Below are 20,536 nucleotides of genomic sequence, written 5' to 3'. Positions count from 1 at the left end.
TGGAACTACAAAGGCCACTTAATTCTCTTTCAACGATGGGACCAGACTATCCCTGCGGCCTCTTTGCCTTTCTCTTATGCCATTTTCTGGGTACAAATCCTTAAAATCCATTGGCGTTTCCATGATCATGAGGTTCTCAACCTCATATTCAGTCAAGTAGGGTATGTGCTTGAAATTGAAATACCTAAAGGGGATAGTAACCCACCCTATACACCTGTAGCTCGTGTGCTTATTCCTATGAATTAGGATCTGGTCTCTTCAGTGATATTTGAAATTTCCCCCTCTGAGGTTCTACAACTTAACTTTGCTTATGAACTTTGCCCGGCTTTACTTTGCTCCTATTGTGTTCGATTGGGACACAAATTTCAGGATTGTAAACTCAAACAAATTGCAAATGCGATAGCAGGTTCATCTTCGGACCAGCGTGTTCCATTGGCTGCTGTCCCCCCTATGGCCATCCCTTATAAACATCAAGTAACGGTGAAACACATGAAGGAAGTTTATGAACGTATCTTTGAAGGGCATCGCATTCTGGATCCGCAATTGTTCACATGGGTCCAGTTCCACAAGATCATGATGAGGCCTTACATTGCAGCTTTCTTAAATTGGCCGTTATATTTAATGTTCAATTGACTCAATGTGCTGAAAACATCCCTGATGAAGACACACCCTCTGCTATGAATTTAAGTTCTAGGGGTTGGCATATCCAGCCAGTCACTCACAATGATGATATGTTTTTTCTAGTGCATCACCTCAATCCCCCAAATCTTTTGGAGTTCTCTAAGGAGGGCTCTCCTCAATTAGCTCTGGAGCATGTGATGTCTTACTCTCCTACGCCAGCGCCTCCATCTACTCCGATTGAGGGTATAGGACAGGGGTTGATGGGATTGTCTGAAATGGATCTTCACACTTTGGTTGCAGCTCATTTCTCCTCTACAGCTTAGGATAAAGGTAAAAAGATTGCCACTGTTGAATTGCTTCCATGTAAGCGAAAGCTTCGTCTGCAAGAGTTACCCACAATTGAGATACCGAAGTCCATGGGGGAATCCCATAAGAAAATGAAACTGGATCAGCATGGGTCCAACTTGCAATTTTCTGAGGTGGTGATGACCAACCTTAATGGGTCATCCGCAGGAAAATGAATGGAGTAATGCTCAACTGTAGAGGTCTGGGTCGGGCTTCTATACAACAGGAAATTAAGGTTCTTATATCTAAATACCGACCCTCTTTTGTCTTTCTATCTGAAGTTAAGTCAGTTAAAGTTGATGTTAGTGTGATATGTAAAAAAATGGGTTTTTCTAAGTGTGTCTCGGCTCCCCGAGTGGGTAGAGCTGGTGGGCTTGTTTTTTGTTGGCTTGATACTGTCAATGTGAATGTGGTGTGGTTTTCTTCGTGGTGTGTGCATCTTCTTATTTTCGATTCTGGCAACATGTGGTATTTCACTTGCGTTTATTTGAGCCCTATCCCATCCATGCAACATTATCAATGGCAAACTCTTTCAAATTTGGCGTCTTTTATTGATAAGCCATGGGTCCTAGGCGGGGACTAGAATGCTTATCTTGATATATCTGATCGCCAAGGGGGGAGGCCTTTAACCAGTTCTTCTTTGGCTCCGTTCCAGGGTTTTGCCAATGAATTTGGTTTGATATCTATTCCTTTCACAGGGCCCAATTCACGTGGTCGAATAAACAACAAGGTTCGCATCGCATCGAGGGACGTCTTGATCGCGTCATATGCAATATGGATTGACTTCAGCTCTTTCCAGAAGCTCATGTTCAACATTTATTGGTCTCTCATTCAGATCATAAGGCCCTTCTTCTTCATATTGATAAAGCTCCACCTAAGCAAGTTCGGCCTTTCAGATTTGAAATATTTTGGCTTCAAGAGAGCTCGTATCTTGACTTATTACATCAATATTGGGCTTTTCCTTTCACTGGTTCTCATTCTTATGTTTTGGCAGCTAAGTTATCAAAGTTGTCCTTGGCTCTTAGAACTTGGAACAAGCAAACAGTTAAAAATTTGGAATTTAAAGAGGAGGCACTGAGGCAATCTATTACTGCCTCATGAATCCATTGCCTTGGTTTCAAGAACGGAATCCTGGTATATAGAAGAAAAAAGGAGACTAGCCCTATTGAAGCAGAACTTAAATCAACAAGCTGACAAGTGGAGACAGAAAGCTCATATCTCTTGGCTGATGCAGGTTGATAGAAATACCAGGTTTTTTCATCAAACTACTATGGTGCGCATGGCTAGAAATAAGATTCAGAAATTAAACACTATGGAGTTGTCTCTACAAAGCAAGCAGATCTTGCTCTTGCATTTGAAGGGTATTTTAAGGCTATCTATTCATCTGCTCAACCGGTCTTGTCAGAATCTTATGTTTCACCCATTGCCAATCGCCTGACTAATGCTAACAAGAGTTCTCTCATGCATCCATTTTCGGACGACGAAATCAAAGATGCAGTGTTCGGGTCCCAAGGGTTGAAATCCCCTGGACCCGATGGTTTTCCAGGACTTTTCTATCAGCATGCTTGGGAATCGGTTAAACCTGACATTACAGCAATGGTACATCAATTCTATAACACAGGTTCATTCTCACTCTCTCATAATGCTACATTCATCACTCTCATTCCAAAGAATGATTCACCAAAGGCGGTTACGGATTATAGACCAATCAATTTATGCAATTCAACCTACAAGATTATATCCAAACTCTTGGTCAATTGACTGAAATCCATCATCCCTCATTTGGTTTCATTTCAACAAAATGGATTTGTTAAGGGCAAGCATATACAGGATAATATTCTGATCGCTCACGAAATCATGTCCAAAATACATCATCATACCAAGCGAAAGAAAGGTCTTATGGCAATTAAATTGGATATGAGCAAATCCTATGACAAATTGGAATGGAGTTTTCTTAAGCAAGTGCTACAGGCCTATGGGTTTCCGAGCAAGTGGGTAAACTGGATTATGTTTTGTGTTCAAACTGTTTCTTATTCACTGCTTATTAATGGCTCAGTGGAAGGTCATATCTTACCAACTCGAGGGCTCAGACAAGGGGACCCACTTTCCCCTTACTTATTTATTCTATGTGCTGAACTGTTAACATCACATCTAGAGTTAGCGGTTTCACGCCGTAAGCTTTCCGGCATTCAATTATCTCGTGGTGGCCAGAAATTATCTCATTTAGCCTTTGCCGATGACTTGATATTGTTTGGTCAGGCTACAAAACAAAAAGCTCGCACTTTTGGCAAAATCATTCAAACTTATTGCGCGCACTCTGGTCAAGAACTCAATTTCCACAAAACTAGAGCTCATTATAGCCCAAGCATATCATCAGCTATGAAGCGAGACCTTTCTGCAGATTTTCATATTACACCTACATCGGAGGCTGATATTTATTTGGGAATCCCTCTCTTCTCTGGCCGGTTAAAGAAAAAACATTGTCATACTCTACTAGATAGAGTTAATAAACGATTGCAGGGCTGGAAGGCCAAACTCTTATCTTACCCGGCAAAAGAGGTTCTTCTTAAAGCCACCATTGCCGCAATGCCAAATCACTTTATGTCTTGTTTTCAATTACCGACAGCGGTAATTAAAGATATGGAAAAAGGGATGAGATCATTTTTTTGGTCCAATGGAGCGAAATAGCATGTGCATACAGTGGATTGGACATCTATCTGCAACCCCAAGGCTCATGGGGTTCTAAATATTCGAAATCTACACGCTTCAAACCTGGCTCTTCTGGCTCGGAAGGCATGGGAGTTACTTATCCATCCGGACTCCTTATGGGGTCGCATAATGACACAAAAGTACTGTAAACATCACTCTTTTATGGACGTGCCCTCACATCCAACGGATTCTTGGGGATGGCGATCCATTTTGAAAGGCCGAGATCTTCTCAAACAGGGCATACTTATGCAAATTGGTACTGGAGACCAAACACACCCTTGGACTTCTAACTGGATTCCTGATCATCCACCGGATTTGGGTTGTTTTCCTTTTGCAACAAATGGTCCAAACACTGTAGCACAATTTATCCATCCCCGATTGAAGATTTGGGATAGACAGCTTCTTGTTTCCTGGTGGCCCAATAGTATCGTGGATAAAATCCTGAATATTCCATTACCACGATTTCCTATCCCAGATCGACTTTTATGGCGCTGGACTACTTCTGGGTTGTTTAATGTCAAATCGGCCTACAGGTTAGCTCTCAATTCTCTCAATGTTCAGTACTTGAATTCTCCAAATCCAACGGTTTGGCGCAATCTGTGGAGACTTCCTATCCATCACCGATCAATACATTTCCTGTGGAAATTGTTGCATCAAAAACTGCCCACTGCATCTCTGGCTGCAGCTCGAGGAATTTCTTGTCCCACTCAGTGTTTATTATGTGGATACCATGACTCATCAGTGGACCACATTCTCCGGTTATGTCCTTTCTAAACAAATCTGGAATGATCTACATTGTTTAGAAATGACTGTAGGGGCTTCGATTACGGACAAGGTTATACAGAATCTGTCTCTCGGAACACAGAAGATGGCCAGTAGGAAAATTAGGGACATCCTGCTCATACTATGGCTCCTATGGAAATCCTATACAGCTCTTTTGAAATCAGATGCTCATCCACAGGTGGACACCCGCAGTTTTATGATTTGGAAAAGTCTTCAGTTTTATTCATCACATATGCAAGAGAGAATTGCAGTTAAGCCCGATTGTGCAGTGATCAAATGGATCACCCCCACTTACCCTATTATAAAGATCAATGTTGATGGATCGGTCTTTAAAGAATCTCATAAGGCGGGGTTTGGAGGAATAGCTCGCGATCACAAGGGAAAGATGATCTTTGCTTTTGGACAAGGAACGAAATGTCAAGATGTTCTTATTACTGAAGCGATGGCCATGCACCAAGCAATGATTTGGGCTAAAGAATTTTCCTTAACGCATGTGGATATGGAAAGTGATAATAGTGCTTTAATTGCCATCCTAAACAAGCAAATCCCGGAGGTGCCATGGAAACTCTTTCCCCTCATTGCAGACATACAGGAAATGTTATCTGAATTCCAGTCTGTATCCTTTAATCATGTATATAGGGAAGCCAATATGGTTGCAGACGCTTTGGCTAAGGAGGGAGCTTCAACTCAGGAAGCCTTTCTTTATACTCAGCGCCCTCCTCCTCACTTAAATTGGTTTTTGTTGTTTGATGTATTGTCTATAGGTTGTACTCGTGGTTTTTTTTTTTTTTTAATTTTAAAAAAAAAAAAAAAAAAAAAAAAAAATTTTGTGGTTGGTTTTTTTTTTTTTTTTTGGTTTAATACCCCCCCCCCCCGTTCTTGGGGGTCCCCCCGGCCTAAATCTATAATGATTTGTTTAAGACGATTCAATAAAGCAGTCTTTGGGTTTGCCCAAGAGCTAAGAAGAAGGCCTAATCATGGCCATCCAATTCTATATTATGATCCGACGGTCACAGTTAAAAGCAGATCAGGCGGGAAATCTATATAAAAAGGAACGATGAGTTCACCGGGGGTAAGTCTCTCGGATCAACCTAAACACAGATATTTTTCTGGTTTTTCACCATTAAAACACCTCAGAAGCTCTTGCAAACTCTAAAGCACTATCTTCATTACTCTAACTAGACCGTCGGAGACACAACGCTGATCAAGACGATCGGCTCCGTTTCTCACTGATGTTCTATTTTTCAGGAATGAGAGATTAGTTGATGACTAAGCAAGCCAGATCGATCCAGATCTGAGTTGGTTTGGTGCTAAGATCGCGGTTCAAGATCCCTGCAAATTCTTGCACCAACATATATATATATTGGGTAAACAATGCATTCATGATTGATTTCATGAGAAACTGATTAAATCAATCGTGAATGCATACTTATCGAGTCCTATTTTGATTGCAGACAAAAGTTCACTGTTATGTTGTTCGTTCATAGCTTCTTGAGCAAGAAATTCCAGAGCTTTGTGATCTGAACTCACTCCCATGACTATATCTTTCTGAGCACTTTGATACTGATAGAACTTGTGTCCTTCTAGCTTCTGCTTTTTCCTGGAAGACACTATATATATGTACAGATTTCTTATAACAATATTTCGAGTTTTTGGCCTTTGGATCATCGTAAATGAATCTAATACGTTGATTTTTGAATCGGCAAGAGTTGTATCCATGACTACCTGATCCTTTGCGGATGGATGTTTTGGGGTTTGTTCGTGTGTGTGATGCCAGATTTTTTGGTTGAATATTGTTAAAAATGAAAATTAACTCGAGAAGCTCTACTCCACTTCCTCCACTGCCCAGGTGATGCAAGATTCAAATTCAAGAGTTGTAACTTAGTTGGAAACTCTTTATGATTTTTTTTGTAAGTCATGTACATACCATTCGACATCAATATACGGAATCACAACAGCTTTCCAATCATGGATGTATATTGGATCAAGCAACTGAACCACTTTACAACATCATGACTTCTTCTCTGTTTCTTCTTCTTCTTCCTGACTTACAATATTAATTTTTAAAAAGAATGAATATTAAAGTCCTAATGCCACCTCTAAAAGCGAATATATTGATTGCCAACTTTCCTCAATCCCCTCCTCCACACCTTCAATGGAATTGAAAGATGATAAACCCATTTCCCTAGAGAGTGTAAGATCACCTAATGATACAACTTCCAGGATTTCCTCGTGAGATCTCACAACTCATCCATGGTAGTAAATTAAAAATTTGCATGTCTAATCAGGGAGAAGTGAAATTGGTTCTGTTGCAATTCATACTCTTGTTGCAGGATAACAATCCTATAATACGAACCAGCTTGCATAGGAGATGGAATGGAGTCGATCTCAAGCATTTTTAATTTGAAATCCTCACCACACATGCATATGATTTAAACATTCAAAGTCATCACAAGGGGTCCAAATGAAAAAAACAAAGGACATTCTTTTTATCGAATCTAATTTGATCAACTGTAGGGGCTCAAAATGACAAATAAAAAAATCAAAAATAAAAAAATAATCTGACAAACCTAATGGGACCCACAATGTAGACAAATAAGCTAAAATGGTTCTTGTGAACGTGTGAATTACTTGGAATCACATTATAGATGCAACTATGTGGTTATGTATGCACGTAGATATGTCTATGATTTTGTGTGCCCAAGTTGTACCCTAGAGCTATGGGCGCACCACTTCAACAAGTATGCCCTGATTTGCGATCGACAGTCGACCCTTAATTTTTGAGTGCTCAACATTTGACATTTTGAATTTGAGATTCACCCACGGCCAAATGGTTAACGAAATCAAGATGTTTTACTTTGGTTTTATTACTAATCAAACCTCTTTCTGTATGAAATTACTGTTGCCCCTTTCACTTCTAACGATGTTAAGTGGTTGTTAACATCAAATATGTAATGTCTATTTTGCCCTTCATTAAAATTAAGAAGTTAAAAAATATAACATTACCTTCATTTTTAGAAACTATATTGAATGTCAATTATATCCTTAAAATCTTATATTTTACAAAAAAATTTGGCTTTGGTGGGACGACACACTTTGTACAATGGTTAGCATATATTAGCAGATTTTCAATTTCCAACTTTGAATTACATTTGATATTTCCTAATATTTTAGTTTCTATTTTAAGTTTTATTTAATCACGTATTTCCTTTATTCGGCGATTTTTTCTTAGAGAAGAAAAATCAAGTCTTTTCTTTATTCGATAGTTTCTTATGTTGTAAATATGTTTAAAACTTAATATAAATATTTTATTTATTTTAATTGTGTCTTTTATCCATGGTTTTATTTAGTCCCACATCGGGTGGAGTGGATCTGATTATATGGTTTTTATATAGTAAGAGCCCAGGTATTATTAATTTACTTGATACCCTATAGTGACCCTGCCATGATTATATAGATAGATATATATTAATATAATAAATTAATATATCTATATGACTTGGGACTTGGGAGGTCGTGGGCTTGATCTGGAAGGCCCAGTTTGTCATGGGCCCTATTTTGGAAAGCCCACTCTCGGGGGGTAGATTACGTGGAGATGCCATTTGGGTGGGGCACTCTCCCGTAGGGGGGGGTCGAGAGGTACCTTGTTGAAGAGAGTTGGGGCTGAAAGGTACCCCCCCGCCCCTAATTCCCTTTCACCCACAGCCTTTGGGGCTCTATATAAACTTCATTTCGTGCTCATTCTTGACACACAGAATTCCTCCTCCTCTTTCTCTCTCTCTCTCTCCCTGTTATTATGTTAAGCAGTGAACATAACCTGATTATACCTTGAGTAAACCTTTCTGGGGTGCAACCTAAAGTAAAGGTTGAAGACTTGATCTTGGGGTGAAGACACTTTTAGAACCCGTATTGCACAATTCGGGGTGTCTAAATACCTTAAAGAACCTTGAGTAAACCTTTCTGGGGTGCAACCTTAATATTCACGACCAAGAGGTACTGGATTCTCTTTCGGATAGGCCCTGAAAGGAGAAGGAAGGCTGGAATGCCAACAGACGTCTATTATTGTATTGAATTCACCCGACCCGCCATTTTGGGAACGTCCAGTGCCAAAGTCATCTAAATACCTTAAAGAACCTTCAGTAAACCTTTCTGGGGTGCAACCTTAAAGGTGCAGATCCCTCAGACGTCAACAACATCTTAATTTAAAGTTAATTTTTCTCCATAGTTAATTAAGGATAGTATTATAACTTGCAAAAGAGTAAATAAGTAAAGAGAAAATTGTATTTTTGATTTTTTGAAAAAATATATAGATGCCACATCATCAGTAAACTAATTGAGCTTAACGGAAGGGGGCATTAGTAATTTTAGACAAAGTTAAAGTTTGGATTAACAATTTAAAAAAATAGAGGGGATAAAGTAGTAATAAAATCAGAGTACAAGGGACAACAATAATTATCCCACTTTTTTCACTATTATTATTAATATTTTAAACTGTAAAAATACAACCAAGCGATTCAGGAATTAATGTATGATAGTTAATCCTGCGGTCAAACATGCAAGAACCATCTGGACCATCCATCATGTTTGCTGGATGTGTTTATGAGAAGTTAAAATGAATTAGTATTCATCTCAATCAGATAAACCTAAAGAATTAATTCACCTAAAATAAAATAAAGAATAAAAAACCATGCAAGAACCTTCTGGACCGTCCATGTATGCCGGATGTGTTTATGAGAAGTTACACTAATTAATTAGGATTCATCTCAATCAGATAAACCTAAAGAATTAATTTTAATTTTCTTAAAATAAAATAAAGAAAAAAAAACCATGCAAGAACCATCTGGAGCGTCCATCATCCACGTGGGTCCCATTCCCAAGCCGTAGGATGCATGGAGAATAGAATTTTTGAAATTAGGCGGGATGGAGTTATACGTCTTAGCATATGAATATAAATACCTGGTAGAGTCCTCGATAGTACTACTAGTTCTACAAATACTAGGAGTTCTTCTTACAGTAGGAGTTTTTCTTCTTTAAATTAGTTCAGTGCTGCTACTCCTCCAAGTTTGAGAAAAACATATATATGAAAATGGTGGAAGGCACCAGAGTGGGCACAGAGAACTGCAATCTCTCAGCAGAAGCAATGAAGGAGAAACAACTACAGCCGCCCCTTGGTTTCAGATTTGAACCCATGGATGAAGAACTTGTAGGATACTATCTTCGCTCCAAAATTTATGATCCTACATTCTCCTGCCCGGCCATTGACGAAGCTCCTGTATACGATTCACAACCTGAAGAGCTGATAAGTAAGTAATAATCTATCTTAATTGTCATGCAGTAGTACCTATTAATTTTGGGTAGTTCTTATTGTATATTTCATTTTATGTAGTTTTTGCTAATGTTGAGACCTCATCAAGTTTTGTTGAAGTTGCCTAAGGTCCACCCATATCCATGCTTGAACTGGGATGTTAGCTGGTTATGGTATAAGAGAATATTAGTGACACCGTATCTACAAGTCTAGATTTTTGGAGCAATGGTAGATTTTTGGAGTAATGGTAGAAGAGAATATTAGTGTTCGAATCCTGAATGTTGTTGTGTTGAATTGTGTTTGTGTTTTCTCTGTTGAATCATCCATGGAGACTCGATCACGTTCTTCAATGTCTTCCATGACTTCTCGTCTCATTTCCTTAGTTGACAACGGTCCAGTCGGAAAGCGATTCAAAGTTAAGGAAAGAGGTTCCAGGTTTACCACCGAGCTTCGTGCCGGCACAGCCACCTTCCTAACCATGTCTTACATCCTCGCCGTCAACGCAATCATCCTCACTGATTCCGGCGGAACCTGATCGAGTCTCCAGATTTTTACCAGTCATTTTCATCCAATGCACCGTTAGAACATTTTTCTAATCTTTAATCACTTTCTCTCATACCTTCAACTTGCTTTTTCTCTTTCACACGACTGTGACCTCTTTCTTTAGTTCCGAAGCAACCTCACCACCACCGCATGGATGATCATGGAAGAAGAACTAACACCTACTTATCTCCTCACCTCAATTACATCGGTTTCTTGAAATTTCCCGACCTGGTTGTTTCCACTTCAGTTTATCCATCGGTTTCTTGAGGAATCATAGATCTAGCTCTCAATGTTGCGAAAAAATTAGTAATAAGATTTATGGAAGATTAGTTTAGGAAGCCGCAGAAATCCACTCCTGAACTCTTCTGGATTTCCCGGCTTCATTCTCTCCCCTTGGAACTCGCTCACCCATTAAAGAAACAGCAACTAGCGATCAGCAGGGGATAAGGGCTAGCGATTAGCAAAAGGGGAAAAGGGCTAGTTTCCGTTAATTTATGTTTCCATCCTAGAACGGCTAGTGATCAAGAAAATCAAGAATAAGTTTGTTAGTAATAGGGTTTTGTCTCTGTCGTTGTTACTGTTTTTTCTTATGATTCCGTAAAAATAATTATGCAGGAAACTATGGAGGGAATAAATGGAGTCATTGTGGATACTTCTTCTCCCACCAAAAGAGAAGAAACCCTAACCACATACGACCTGACCGTAGCGCAGGACAAACTCAAAGGCAAACTCAGTATATCCAATGTTATTATTGGATACAGAAGATCCCTTGTCTTTTACAATGGGAAACCAGGTCCTTCTACCAAAACAAAATGGCAAATGAAAGAGTATGTAGTGAAAACTAAATCCGATATGATTTATGATAACAAAGATGAACAAGCGAGCAAGGTATGTGACAAATTGCATTGTATCCATAGATTTCCTGTATTCTCTTAATCACTTTTCTTTCACTACAATAATTCTGCACATTTATTTGATTATGCATCACATTACTTATATAGGTACTTTTTTCCTTGTTTCTTTTCAGTCACTAGAATGGGTGCTATGCAAAATTTACGACCTAACTCATAAAAGAGGTAGGGATGAAGGAGAATATGAGGATGTGATCCTTGCTGAGTCTCCACAACAAAAGAGGAGATTGGAGGAAGTGAAAGAGCATTGGGACGAGCCTTACTCTAAAGAAGATGATCATTTGGATCCATGCAACATCTTAACTGTTGTATCTGGAGAAAGTGAAGAATATGAAGAAGTGATCCCTGCAGAGCCTCTACAACAAAAGAGGAGAGTGGAGGAAGTGACACAACAACTTGTTGCCCCTGAATCTGAAGAAGATGATCAGTTGCTTCAATACAACATTTCAACGGTAGTATCAAGAGAAACAAAATTGGTATTCCCTAGTTTTATTGATGATGCTGATTGCAGTGCTTCCTTGAGAGACACACCTGCTCTTGGAAACTCACTCTTACGTAAAGCACTTGAAAAATCGCTTTTGGGCAAAGCAAAAGGAAAGAGAAGTCAGAGAAAGAGGCGTCAGAACAAGCAAGAGACGGCTCAGACTCGGTCTAAAGAGACTAACCAAGATATTGAGGATATAAATTTGAAGCTAAATAGAATAGATCCAATAAAAGGAGTTACTATATCAAATGACCTTGGTGTTGGGAACCGAAGCATCTCTTCATGGTTGGAAATTGATGATGATGATTTGGAAGATGATGATTTAGTGGACCTTGCAACACCCACGGATGATCTTTCAGAGATAGAGAAGTTATATCCATTGTAAAACTTGAACATTATTTAAGAATGTTAGTGTTGCTGTTGAGATTATATAATTGTAAATATGGCAGTCCATTCTATTCTATACTTCTTTGAAGAAGTTATTGATAAGAGTCTTGAACTTTATGTAAAAACCCAAAGTTATATGCGTCATTGTATCAAAAAGTAAGTTGTGTATAAATGCTTCTTTCATTAATTTAAGTTTTGAACAAAGTATCTTGCCTCTTCAACTGTTAACATACTTATAACATTCTGTAGTTCATTCACTCGTGCTCAAAAAGAGATTACTTGGAGATAAATCATAACATGATCAAGGAGTACTACTAATGCAGTTCTAGTGTATTCCCTTCAATGTTCCATTCCTTTAAGGAAATGGTGAGAATTCCATCTCAGCAGGATAGGCTTAAGGTCGCAGCAAAATATAAAAGAAAATTTTCTGTAGAATTTAAACATTATTTATACCAGAATCTACCGTAACTACTCTTGTGCTTGATGTCCTCGAGCCTTCTCCGGACAACCCTCTCGATCCACAATCTTATCAAGTCTCAAACTCAATAAAGAAAATTGACACCCCACCTGAACCTGACTATGGACCCGGTTCTATCATTCCTGGCAACACCTTGAGTTTCTAAAAGACTTGCTCTGCTATTGAAGTGATTCTCTTTAGTTACATTGTTGATAGCCAAGCGGTCATTTTGTTTATCAGATAAAAAACCCAAAACTTAATGCATAAAGAAGGCAGATGGGTTCTTTAAGTACTCTTCCTGACTCAAGCAAACCCAGGGAGTAAACAAAGAATCAGGGAGAGAGAGAATCTCTGAATCTTGCAAATTTCCCATTTCTGGTAACCTGCTTCATTCTCTCCCAAAAATTTGATCCGTCAATATAGAGGCTATAGCCCACCTTTTCCAAGTCAAGTGTTTGGGCCGATCCCACTGATAAAACAAATAAAGGAGGGGCTTTCTTTATGTGGTGGACTCCGCCGGCTTCCACTCGTGGATCCGCCGGCAAAGAGATCTCGATCCCAGGAGTACTCCTATCTTCCTCCATGGGAAGTCCTTGACCTCGTCTCTCACTACCTAGACCGCAAAACACTAGCCATTGCCTCTTGTGTCTGCAAATCATGGTCTGTTTCCATGTCTTTAGAACATCTCTGGATGTGATGCCCCACATCTTTTTATATTATTATTTTATTATTGTGGGTGACTGTGTTAGTCTTTAAGATTATTAAAGGATCCGATGATTGGTTTAATCAAATGATCTGAGTGTAGTTAAAGGATAGTTTAATTGAGGCTAGATTCCAATTGACATTTGGTCGAGGTCAAACATCGCTTGTGGGTCCCACAACAGTTGAATTAGACTGAATTGAAAACGAGAAAATGATCAGCATACGATTTTCTGAACCCAAAGGTACTAATATTAGCACCTCAGAGTGGGCCTCGTGTAAAGTATTACAGCGGGCCCACAAGCCCATAACGAAGCCCATTGTTCATTTAATTAAATATATATTATATATACGTTATATCTATATATCTATAATATATATAATCCTTAACCGATTAAGGAGAGAGGGAGGGAGGAGGTGGTATCTTTACCCCCACCTCCTACTTACGTGGTAGATTTCTAAGAAATGAGAAGAAGGACGTGTTAAAAGGGAGATTTAAGATGAAAAACATATTATTCTCATTACCTTTGTGCGTGAGACATAACAATAGTGAGAGAAATGGAAGAAAAGAGAAAGACAAGTACAGAGGGCATTAAAGAGTGTAGCAGGTGATACGGAAGATTTCTACCCGACCGGGTCTGACCCGGATGGGGCTCCACATGATAGTTACTCGGGACAAATGCCGATCATCCACGACCAAAAGCGTAACACACGCCACATATATATAGCAATCATCCTTGATATAGAAGGTCAACTCAGCAGCTGATTGAATGGGACCAACGACCAGGAAGCATGAACCTAGGAGAAACAATAGCCCTTGTTAGGCTAACTTACCAAATACATAAAAGGTAACACTTACAATATAAAAGCATAGACATACCCCTCCGGTAAGCATCCAATACACTCTGAGTATAATCTTGTGTAGCTTTTGCATGAGACCTCACTCTGCTCATTATCTAACTTTACCATCGGAGGCGGTTGCCTGGCACACAAGCCGGCCCGCATCTAACCTTTCTTGTAGGACTCATCATCCCGAATACGAGAGGAGGCTCAGTCGGATCCAGAAGTATAATTGATCCGCATCAGCAGGATGAGAGAAGAAGTGGAACGTGGGGAGAGAAGACAAATAGAAGAAGAAGAAAGATTAAGAGAGAGAAGAAGCCATTAAAGCTAGAGGAGAGAGAATTATAAACGTAGATAAGAGGAGAGAGAAGGAGTGGAAGTGAGAGAATGCAAAATCAGAGAGAAATAGAGAAAGTGGAGGGAAGCCATTAAAGGAAGAGAAGAAAGGAGAGAGGAAGACCGTGGGGAGGAGAGAGAAAGGAAAGAGAAGAGAGAAAGTAGGAGAGAGAAAAGAAAAAGGGGAAAATTTCCCGTTGGTTCCCGCATATTCAAAATAGCCAGTAATTACTTGAGGTACAAGAGCGAGTGCGGATTTTAACAAAACCAGGGTCAAAACACACACACATGGAACAGGGACATGTAAGTGATATTGATCAACCTATGTATGTTAAGTGGGTGATTCCTTTTAATAGACATGTAGCATTTACAGAATAACATGAAATCTATTTTGTTTATTTGTTGATGCAATTTATGGAAAGTGCATGATATATGTCTTTGTGTATTAAACAAAATGCATGGGATTGGATGACAGTTTAATGACTTGATTGAACTACTTGAATTAGAATGCTGATAGTATTCTTGAACTGTTAATCATGAATTTGAAATGATGTTCATGCTTTTTAAATGTAGAATTATCATGCTCTCATATTTAAATGATTAAATTGCATGGATTGTGTTCAAATGAGATTGAATGATGATTGAAATGAAAAAGATACATTGAGATAGACAGAGCATGGTGACGCAATTAGACCTGTAAATGGATAACCGAAATCCGCCTCCGAATTCGCATTCGTATTCGTTTAAGGGTATCCGTATCCGAAAATTTTCTTATCGGAAAATATCTGTATCCGTCCGCTAAGCAACCGGATTCGGATTCGGATTCAGATAATTGCTTATCGGATCGGATAATATCCGGATAAATTTTTATCCGGATAGAGTGTATTTAACATTTTTCTTTAAAAATAGATGATAATCGGATTCGGATCCGGTTCGGTTCGGATGCGGTATTCGTATCGGAATTATAAATTTTTAATAAAAAATGTAAAAAGTGACAATTATCAATCAATAATCGGATATTTTATCGGATCGGATTATTATCGGATATCCGATAAAGTTTCGGATTCGGATTCGGATGCCTTCTCTAAATTTTTGCCGGATTCGGATTCGGATAGCGGATTTGTTAATCGGATTCGGATTCGGATCCTGGTGTATCCGAGCCGAATCCGGTCCGTTTACAGGCCTAGACGCAATGCTGAATTGAATATGAAAAGAGTAAAAGAAAAAGAAATGAAAATTTAATGGCTTCTGTAAGTCCTAGTGCTTAATGTACCCAAATGGGAGGGCATGAAGCAAGACTGAAAAGTGAAAAGAATGAGTCTGTGCCAATGGCAAATCACAAGGTGTACAAGGCCTTGTGCCTAGAAGCCACTTCGGTGGTGAAGGGACAGAAGCCACTTCGGTGGTTGAAGAGACGAAGCCACTTCGGTGGTGAAGAGACGAAGCCACTTTGGTGGTGAAGAGACAGAAGCCACTTCGGTGGTGAAGAGAAATGTACATCCTCTGGATTTGCCTAGGCTCAAGACTATAATGTCAGATAACAGAAATGAAAAGAAAAAAAAAAGGAAAAAGGATAAAGGAAAAGGAAAACAAAAGGAAAAATTGGAATGTATGATGTTATATGATTTTGATGTGATTATTGATGCATGATGAATTGCCTGACTTAATTACATGGTTGTCTATATTGCTTACTGAGCCGCAAAGCTCATTATTGTAAATGTTGACAGGTCCACAGATATATGACAAGGGCAAGGGTGCTGCCACTTGATAGTGCATTTTAAAGTAGAATATGGAAAACTTTTCTTTTCTTTTTGTTGCAACTGATGTTAGTTGACTGAACTGTGAATGTATATATTTCTTTAAGACTGTACGTACTTTACTAGACACTGTTGAAAGGACAAATGTAAACATGACAGGACTTTAGACTGTGTACATATGTTTATGAGTTAAACTGTCAAACAGGTTGTTTGTTTGTTCTTGAGAATGTTTAGTTTAGCATTTTGTTTTAGTAGTTATAACCAGATTGATAATGAAAGGAACTGTCACGTGCCCTAGTTAAATGTCCATAGAGTGGGCCCCACCAAGCATGTGAAAACTGGGGTTGTGACAGAGTTGGTGTCACATCCTCCCAGCCGGTACCCTAACTGGCATACCCGAGAGTGTGATCCACAGCCCTAAAGATCAAGTTTAGGCGATCATATCCATTTCGCACATAACATATCAAAGCAAAATCTAATGTTCAAGTATTTATAATAAAGTCAAGAAGGATCTCGGTCACTAAAATATCGTGGGATCGATACAATGCCGTGGTATCGTTTACCCTACAACACTGCGGGGTGTCGTCTATAGCTCTGCTATACAAGTGTAAATATAAGTCTAGGACAATCTAATCCACATCCTCTCCTCTTCTTGCTCTTCGCTTCATCTTCTTCACCTTGTGCTTCCTCATCGTCTCAGTTCAACTGAGGTTTACACTTGTGATGAGTTTCAAACTCGGGCTTTCCATAACATCAACATGGAGCAAACCATACAGATGCAATGCAATATGAACAAGTATGTTGTATGCATCTAAACTCTTGTATGCTGGTCTCTATGGATGCTTTAAGTCATGCACCGTACTTCTTTGGGTGGTCCGCTCCATCCTCAACCATTTAAGATATCTTGGATTCCTCAACCATTTAAGATATCTTGGGCGCTTGGTTGGGTCCGCATCCCTCTCGGACAAACCATGGTAGGGGTTAGTCAACACACTCTCTCACAACCATTTGGCATAAGTACCGGCGCATGTCAAGGAAAAGCCTAGCCCAATGCAAGTCATCTAGTCAGTTACATCAAGTCAGGTCCAGATACTTCCATTCCTCCCCTCTCGAGATCCTTTCCGGTATCCTTTCCACTAGAGTCAGCGTATCCGACTCTCTCAAATACGGACTCATCAACCCTATTGGTTATCCACATATGGTAAACGGGAAGCTCTCATGTCCCCTCACGGATCATTTCACCGGTCTTGAGCGCCCATGAGCCCAAGTCTAGCCATATGCAACCCTCCAATAAATGGCCCCCACAATGTGATTCCCGTCCCCTCACGGATCATTTCACTGGTCTTGAGCGCCCGTGAATCCCCATTGCTACCACGGGTCGTTCGGTCTCAATGCCCTTCCGAATCGGGTCTGATGTAACAAGGGTAAAACCTAGCCAAACACTGCTAGACATCCCTAGGTATGACAACCATTGATTCGGGAAAGCGTCGATGGGCAACCCCGGAAACATCCCATACTATTTCCGATAATGTCCAAGGACAGAAGTGTCAAAAGGACACCTCCCAATCCCAAACCAAACTTAATCAAACACATTCTCAGATCAGTCATGACATACACAACCAGTAGTTCATCATATAAAAGAGAATGTAAAAGCAACATCAGATTAGGCAATAATCAGTAACTCATGTATCATGAATAATAAAAAGACAATATAAACAAGTGCTACTATTCCCACAGTAGGAGATCATAATTAAAATACAATAATAGTAGGTAATCTCACAGTTTCATAAAGTAGAAACCAGAGAACAAGCAATCTATGTAGTTAAGGAATTAACTGTCCTTACCTTGATTATCGCCGAAGATAATCCAAAGATCAAAGAGAGAGACACCAAACATGGCAATTAAACCCCTAACAAGCATAGATACAACATTAGGAAAGATACCTAAAAGATCAGAGAGCAAACGAATCAAATCGAGCGAAAATTGAAGCTACTATCTTCATTGGTCGATTGATTGGTCTACTGACCCAGTCGACCAATCAGTCGACCAATCGAGTCGTACGGGGATAGTGAAAACTATTTTGGCCATAACTTCTTCGTTTGAAGTCGGATTGATCCGAATTCAAGGGAACTTCCTAGGATGTATTAGAATCATATAGGAAGATAAAATCATCAAGTCATGGTCAAAATATGGGTTCTTGATTTAACCCAAGAAATTAGGGTTTCACCCTTATGGTTCCCATAAAAAGGTTAAGATCACAGGAGGGAGGGAATTGATGATTGGCCAACTACAACAAGAAGAATTAAAGAATATTGAATTTAGATCAACCTCCACATTACCCATGAGGTTTCCTTCACATGGGAGGTTCCAGGTTCTCCGGATGATCACACAAGGTTAGGGTTTCAAGAATTCATCGGGTTGAGATCATGATGATGATCATAGATCTCAAGGAACAAGATGAGATCATGGAGTGGATGGTTGCAGAGTGCATCATCTTCTTCCTGATCTCAGCCAAGAACAGTTAAAGAAAGAAAATCGAGATGGAGAAGAAAGAAAAGAGAGTAGACATACCTTTGATGCGAGAGGAAGAAGATTACTTCAAGTCTTGTGAGAGATCACCAAGGAATGCAGGGAATTGATTAGATTAGGTTCTAACTCGTTCCGAGGCTTAGGAGGCATGGAGGTGGAGTATTCCTGAGATTAGACTTAAATAGAAGAGCAGGACCAAATTGGTAAATTCAGGCACCATTGGTCGATTGATTAGTCTTTGGTCCAATCACCAATGAATCGACCAATCGCAGGTTCACGATTCGGGCTATCAGGTCAAATTGGTGGGTTTTCTTTTCGAGTCAATCAAGATTCTGTTTCTAGAATACTTTCAGATCAAGATTGGAGTTCATTAGGTCCCAAACTAAGCTCATCTTCTTTGATGCGCAAGTAGGATTTGCCATAGTTCAGCAACTTCGGACGGGTTTGGAAGGTTATATGGGGTCAAATTGAGTGAGGTTTTCTCATGAAGTCCATTAAGGAGTCTGTTTTGGGAAATATAATCATTGAGCACGGAGTTCATTAGGTATTTCAACTAATTCACCCCTATTCGGTGCCGATTCAACACCGTGGCTCTCATGGAAAGGCTAGGGGTAATCAAGATTCACCCTAGGGAAAGAGAAACAAAGAATGCACAATATGAAGGTGTTGGGAAGTTTTCAACAAATAAAAGAACATTAGGGTCTCAGATATGGTTACCTCTCATAAGAGTTGGTTACCTCCCATGAGAGTTACCCATAATTAACTCTTACAAAAACAACCCAAGATAGATAAAGGAACATCTCATTAATATTTCAAAATCAAGAATGGAATTAGGAAGGGCCTACCAATGAGAGGAAAGAATGTAAATAAATTCAAAGGAAAGAAATCCTAATATCCCATGGGAAGACTAGGGAGAATAAAGATTCACCCTAGGGAATAAAGATAAAGAAATCATAATAAAGAAAGTCTTGGGGAGGATCCAATGAATTAATAGGAAATAGAAGGGTTGCCAATTGGTCCAAGGAAAGACAAGGATCAACTCCTCAATCATGAGGACACAAGGGAAGGTCATGGTAATTGTATGAGACCTTCCCCATAATCATAAAGATAGGTAGAAAATTTAGGGAAAGTATCATCAAGATTGTTGGTGGAATCAAATTCAAGAATCATCGCCATATGGCTTCAAGAACATAGAGTGAATTGGGGAATTCACTCTAGGGCTAAAAGAATTAGAGAAGAGGTCATTACAGCGTGTAATACGCTTCTCATAATCAGAATATCGAGTAGAGAAGAAAGAATGAATTAAAGAAGAAGCGAATTGAATATTAACCTTTTAGAAGAGACCGTGAAGAAATCAACAAATGTTTGAGGGTCTTTCTTGGCTTCGAAGGAGAGGATCTAGGGCTCTTCCCACGTTCTCCAAAGGTTTAGAACCGATTGGGATTGAAAAACATGGAGTTCCCCCTTTTAAATAGCACAAAGAGTCCAAGAATTACTAGGATTTCACCATATTGACCAAACTGACCCTGTTGATTGATTGGTTGCCAAAGAGGAAGATCTAAGGTCCTTTCCACATTCCATAGAGAGTTAGAAACCTAGTGGGAATGTTTACCACAAATTTAAAACAAATAAAGCTTTTAAAAACCTTAAAAATAGAAAATTACCAAAATGCCCTGCCGACGCTTGTTCAAAAATAGGGATTTAATGGGCCTAACTTCAATATTTTTGGATGGGCTTCTTTCAACACATCATACTACTTACCTAGTATGGAGGGATGTCTTCAAACCAGGTCCAACTAAGCTTTAGGTCCATCAACCAAGTTCTTCT

The sequence above is a fragment of the Hakea prostrata genome, chromosome 8, assembly GCF_041222555.1.
Source record: "Hakea prostrata isolate BN-2017 chromosome 8, UWA_Hpros_2, whole genome shotgun sequence".
NCBI lineage: Eukaryota > Viridiplantae > Streptophyta > Magnoliopsida > Proteales > Proteaceae > Hakea > Hakea prostrata.
Note: the sequence above shows the minus strand (reverse complement) of the source record.